Source organism: Dasypus novemcinctus, chromosome 19, assembly GCF_030445035.2.
Source record: "Dasypus novemcinctus isolate mDasNov1 chromosome 19, mDasNov1.1.hap2, whole genome shotgun sequence".
Lineage (NCBI taxonomy): Eukaryota > Metazoa > Chordata > Mammalia > Cingulata > Dasypodidae > Dasypus > Dasypus novemcinctus.
This window is the reverse complement of record NC_080691.1, coordinates 81,594,757-81,601,104: the sequence shown is the minus strand read 5'-3', so window position 1 is coordinate 81,601,104 and position 6,348 is coordinate 81,594,757.

Below are 6,348 nucleotides of genomic sequence, written 5' to 3'. Positions count from 1 at the left end.
GTCACCCAGGTGGAGCCAGGATCTGAACCCCGGCAAGCTTGCTTCAGAGACCCAACTCTTTTAGCAGCCACGGTCCAGAGAAGGCTCTTTGGGGACCCGGTCCAGAAAAGGGGTTCCAGGGGGGCGGGGGCTTTGATCCTCTCTGAAGACCCCCCCTGTAACCTCACTGACCTTCAGATAGCAGGGTCCCCACTCTGTGCCCCCATGTCCCTGTTTGGCTGCCTGTCCCACAGCCCGGGATGGGGGATGTGACCCCGTGGGCCGCTTCCACCTCTCCAGTATACAGTGGGCGCTCAGTAAACACTTCACTGTTATCTACTTATCCAGAGACTTTTCCAGCACACCTATAGGGCGCTGAGTCCACCTCAGAGCAACCCCACGAGAGGGGAAACTGAGGCCCAGAGGCGCCACGGAGCTTGTCTGAGGTCACAGACCGAGGGAAAGAGTCATTTATTGGGCGCCTACTGTGTGTGCCTTATCCACCTCGTCCAGACAACTGGCTCCCAAAAGCCCCAGGGCCAAGGGCGTGGGCCACCTGCCCCGGTGACCACAAAACTCCGCGGGCAGCCAGCCCTTCCTGCTTGTGAGTGTGCCCAGGCCAGCTTTCCGGCTGCCCCAGAGTCCCAGGCAAATCAGCACCTGTCAGCGTGCAGGCCCCTGGAGGGGAAACTGAGGCCCGACAAGGGAGGGGGTCGGATCCCAGAGCCCCAGTTAGGCCCCAGCTCTGCTCCCTCTCCCCACCCCCTGGCACGCCCTCCCGGCCCCCACCCCGGGCCCGGGCCCCGACTCAGCTCTCCTGCAGCACATTTGTTCCTCGGGCATTTATGGAGCACCTACTGGGTGTACCCCCCCCCTGGGCTGAGCAGTGAACAAGACAAACCTGCCTTCAGCGTAGCCAGGGAGACGGGCCTTACCGGGGTCACCGGAAACTAGCTGGTGAGCCCGGTGGGAGTCGGGGAGGACTTCCCGGAGGAGGGGCCAGCCAGAGAGAGATTTGGTAAAGCACGTGGGGGCGGGGAGGGCCTTCTCTGCAGACAAAAGGCCTGCAAGCAGGCTCCGCGGCCACCCAGGCACCCGAGGCCATGAACGAGTATTTCGGGGTCTGGACCCGGGTCAAGGTCAGGCCGGGCTGCCCGGGGGCTCCCGACAGACAGTCGGAACCTTGACCTGGAGGCGGCAGGAAGTTCACGGCTCTGCCTGCGGGAGATTCCGGGAGGCCCAGGGAGGGGTCTGGCCTGGCCTGGGGTCCCCGCCGCCCGCAGCGGCCTCCCAGGGAAGCCCCGCCCCCTCCGGGCCTCAGTTTCCCCGGCCGGCGCGGCGCACACTCTCCAATCCCGCTCCGGGCCTCCGTTGCGGGTTTTGCGGGCGCCTGCGGCCACTGACACCTTCTTCCCAGGCGCGGCCCAGGCTGCGGCCCCGGGTCCGAGGGGGTCCGGGGGCTCCGGAGGGGGCCGGGCGGCCTGCGGGGCCCCCTGGGGAGGCGGTGAGGCCAGGCCCGCGGCCTGCGCCCCCCTCGCCTCGCCCGGCCGCTGTGTGACTCCCGCGCGTCGCTGGCCCTCTCTGGACCCTCCCGGGCCCCGCCCCTCCCCCGCGGGCTCCAGCCTCAGTTTCCTCGGCCAAGCGCGGGGCCTTCCTTTCGCCCAGGTTGGGGGGGGGGGGGGTCGCGCCCCTCTGGGACCAGGGAATCCCCCCGGGGGGGGGGCTCCGAAGGGGCAGCTCCGATTGGCTGAGGCCGCCAGTGACGTCAGGACCGCCCGGACGCCCCCTCCCCTAGAGGCACGTGCGGGCGGCCGCGGCCCGGGAGGGGCTCGGGGTCCCGGCGGATTCGGGGTGTCCCCCCCTCCCCAGCCCGGGCTGGCAGCTGGGCGGCGCAGACGCGATTCTCCTCGCACAGATTTCCCCCTCGGCCCCCGGCCCCCCCAGCTCGGCAGCTGCTCGCGGCGGCAGATGCGCGCGGCTAAATCCGCCCAGCTGGTCCCTCCGCGGAGCTAACCGCTCAGCCCGAGCGCTGGGGGGCTGGGGAGGAGAGGGAGCCCCGGGCGCGGCCCTGATGCCCCCCATCCCCGCCCTTGCACCCCGACCTCTTGGCAGGGTGGTTGGGGTCCCCTCCTGGCGCTCAAGTTCCCTCCCGGAGCGCCTGACAGCATGGGAGTGGGTAGCTGATGACCAGAGAGGTCATGGTCCAGAGAGGCATGGCTCTTCCCTGAGGACGCACAGCACTCCAGGAACCGTCCCAGGCTGTGCATACAGCCATAAGCGCACCCTGCTTTAGCACCTACTGTTTACTCCTAGACTGTCCCTACTATCTTTGCCCCATTTTCAGTGAGGGGAAACAGATCCCGAGAGGAGCCAGGGCTGCTGGAGCTGATCACCCAGGCAGGAAGGGGCCGAGGCGGGATTTGAACCCCAGGCTTCTCGCTGGCCCTTCCCAAGGGGTTCTCCTCAGCGGCCCCCCCCACACATACCTGGGCTGGCATGGAACCTCCTTGCTTCACCCTGGCCTGGGTGCCACCTTCTCATGTGGGAGCCGGGAGGATGGGGGCAGGGGCTTCCTGGAGGCGGTGTCTCCCCGGGGAGCCTTTGCCTGTGTGTGATTTTGTATGGAGGAGACCTGCCTCAGGGCCTTTGCACAGGCATTCCCTCTGCCCGGCCGCAGGGCGCATCTCCCCACACCTCCTGCAGCCTCGGCGCCCAGGTGCCCTCCGCCGGGCCCCCAGGCTCGCTCCTGCGCCCCATTTCGGCCTCTGACCTGCTTTGTGTTTCTGCATTTGGTTTTTCACAGCTGGACATCGGCATTTCTCTCCCCCGCGGGACACTTCTGTCCCCCTGTGGCACTCCCAGTGCCCGGGACAGCGGGATCAACATTTTGTTATCCAGAAATCTCAGGGGCAGGGGCAAGGGCGGGGGTTGGGGGCAGAAGGTGGCCAAGCGGGCGGCCCACATGCGCGTCCTGTCGTTGTGTGACCTTTCCCTGAGCCCCCTCCCCCCCAGAACCCACTCCCCTCCCCCTCCTCCCGCTCTCCCCCACACTCCCTCTGCTCCGCCACCCTCGGCCTCCGAGGCAAGCACAGGCAAGCACGGTCCTGCCTCAGGACCTTTGCACTGGCTGGCCCCTTCCCTCGGCCTGACGGTCTCCCAGAATTCTGAGTGGCTCCTTTCCCTCCCCCAACCCTCCCCCAACCCTCCCCCAACCTAAAACTCCTCCCAGTCTGTTGCTTTGATATACTTTTCACCATCGAGATTTCTTGATCTGTTTATTTTTTTTCAGAAATTTATTTTATTTCTTTATTTCTCTTCCCCCCTCATTGTTTGCACTCACTGTCTGCTCTCTGTGTCTGTTCGTTGTTGCTTGTCTTCCTTTTTGGAGGCACTGAGAACCGATCCCGGGACCGCCCTTGCGGGAGGGAGGCGCCCAATCGCTGGCGCCACCTCTGTTCCCTGCTTTGTTGTGACTCTCAGTATGTTTTCCTCCTTGTGTCTCTTGTTGCATCATCTTGTTGCGTCTGCTCGCCAGTGCAAGTCCATTGCGTCAGCTTGCTGTCTTGCTCATTTTCTTTAGGAGGCACCGGAAACCGAACCCGGGACCTCCCATGTGGTAGGCAGGCGCCCAGCTGCTTGAGCCGCATCCGCTTCCCTGTCCACGTACTTTTGTCTCTCTTCCGATTCTTCCCTGTCAGTTCTGGGAGGGCGGGGCCTTGGACTCCACCTGGAACAGGGCCTGGTAAACAGCAGGTGCTCAACAAATTCTTAATGAATGAATGAACGAATGGGCGGGAGCGCCTGAGAGGCCCAGTGGGGCAGGGGCGAGCCTGGGGTCAGGCCCCTGGTTGGAGCTGGAGGGAGGGCTGCTCAGTAAGATAATAACTCCAAGCACTTATTAAACACCTACTGTGTAGGCAGCTGAGCTCTGGGCACTTGGCACACACTGAGTAGCTCCTCCTCACACGGCCCGGTCGTAGCAGAGGCTGCCAGGGCTACAGGACTTAACCGTGGGCACTCAGTGCCGGCACGGGGATTCGAACCCGGGACACCCAGAGTCTCCCCGCACCCCGCTGGGCGCACTCTCAGCCAGCAGCCAGTGGGGAGTCGCTGGGGGCTCCCCAGCCTGAGACCTCCCCTCGTCCAGCCCCTCGGAGCCGGGGGTGTGGCTGAAATGGGAGCCCCCCACGGCCACCCAGGAAGCTGTGAACTAGAGGAACGGGCCGCGGACTTGTGAGTGGAAATGGGAGCAATTCCAGCTGCGGCCACCGGCTCCGAGGAGGGGACTCCCCCCGGCAGGGCTCCGGGGTGTCCTGGGCTGTCCCAGGCCCGGATGAGGCAAGTGGCCTCCTGCTCACGCGAAGGGAGCCAGGGACCTGTCAGCCCCCTGGGGTGTGGCCTTGGGAATGGATGGGAAACTGAGGCACAGAGGGGGTGGGAGGTAGAAGGCAGCCCGTTCTCCCTGTTCAAGCCCACTCTCCCCCGAGCTGCTCGCCCCAGCCTCGTGCGCCAGCTCCTTTCGGCCCCAGGGCCTTTGCGCTTGCTCTCCTGGCTGCCTGGAAAGCTGTCCCCTCACGCCTCTGGCCAGAGTCCCCTCCGACCATCCGTCCATCCCAGGCAGCTCTTTCCACTCCCCTGCTTGGCTACTCCTTTTTTTGAACCAGAGATTGAGGGGTGAGCTGCCCGTCGTCAGAAGCAAGCAAGCGGGCGGTGGAACGGACGCGCTGTCTGGGAGGCTCCGCAAACCTGGGTTCAAAGCCCGCCTCTCCCGGAGAGCACCCTTCCTTGGAACTTGCGAGAAGGAGCCACTGTCAACCGAGGGCGAAAACAAACGTCTTAGACGGAGGGTGTGCGGATGTGCGAATGACCTCAGCCGCGGCGGCTCAGTCATCGCCACCTGGGCCGGTGACACAGGTGACAATGACGTCGGCGCGTGCGGCCCTCGGCCAGCGCTGAGCTCACTCACACCCTGCCCGTCCCACCTGGAAAGAACCTCGCCGGGGAGGGAAGCTGAGCCCTGTAGCTTTGTCCCTCACCGGCCTATTTCTTCAGCTACCTTTATTGAGCACCTACTGTATGCCAGCACCTACTGGGCTGGGCTGGGGACACAGCGGTGACCAAGACAGAACTAGGTGGCCAGGCTAGAGCTCACAGACGAGGGCAGGAGAGTATTCGTTGATTTAAGGAGCACTTATTGGGCACCTCTTGTATGCCAGGACTTACTGCGCAGGGCTGGGGATGCCGCGGGGACCAAGACAGAGCTGGGTGGCCAAGAGGCAGCTCACAGACAACCACAAGAAAGGGATTCATTTATTTAACAAGCATTTATTGAGCGCCTACTGTGTACCCCGGGTTTAATCTCGTCATGGGGGACACAGCGGGAAATGAGAGAGATGAAAACCTCTGGCCTCAGGCGGGTGCTGTTCTAAGAGGGGCGATGGCAGGACACAACCTGCTGAGTGGAATCCGTCCGGGGCAGAGGATGTTAAATGCTCAGGAGGAAAGTTCAGCGAGGATGGAAGATGGGAGGGCAGGGGTGGGGAGGGGGATTGTAAACAGGTGGTCCCAGGAGGAGCGGAGGTCCCCAGGTGAGGGAGCAAAGCAGGCAGGTGAAGGGAAAGTGTTCCAGGCAGAGGGCACGGCTGTGCAAAGGCCCTGAGGCAGCCTGGCCTGGCATGCGGGCGGGCCAGTGAGGCTGGAGCAGAGGGAGCAAGGGGGACAGCGGGAGGAGGGGAGGGCCGGGAGGGGCAGGGCATGCGGGGCCCAGTGGGGCCACAGGGAGGACAGCCAGTGCTCAGAGGGCCAAGTGCTTCTCTGCCTCAGGGCCTTTGCACGTGCCTCCCTCTCATCCCAGCCCTGCCCTGGCATTGCCGTGGCTTCCTTTGACTCAGTTTCCCCTTCCAGAACATTCCGACTGTGGCATTGGGGTGCGGCCCCCACCTCAACCGCCCAGGGGGCTGCTGGGGATCCCTGTCTGCCCCCCCCAAACCTGGGTCTCCATTTCCCCAGATTTCTATCCCGCCTCCACCCTCTCCTCCTTCCTGCCTGCCCCACCCTGCTTCTTGCCCCCAGAATCCAGAGGCTCTGGCTCCTGGGCTGAGTGGGTGGTCTTGGGAGGAGAGGGGGAAGCGAGGAGGCTCCAGGTGGCCCCCGGCCTCATCCCCTTATGTGAGAGTCCCCAAGAGAGGGTCCCCAACAGCGCTGCCTGCTTCCCCGCTTTCTCATCTGGCAGGACAGTGAGGGAATGACCCCCGTGTGTGTGTCGGGGCGGGGGGGGGGGGGGGGGGCGGTCATTTCCATATAATCTCCATCTGTTAGCATATCGATTACCTGGCAAGTGGTTGGCAAAGGACAAGAGTCACTTTAATG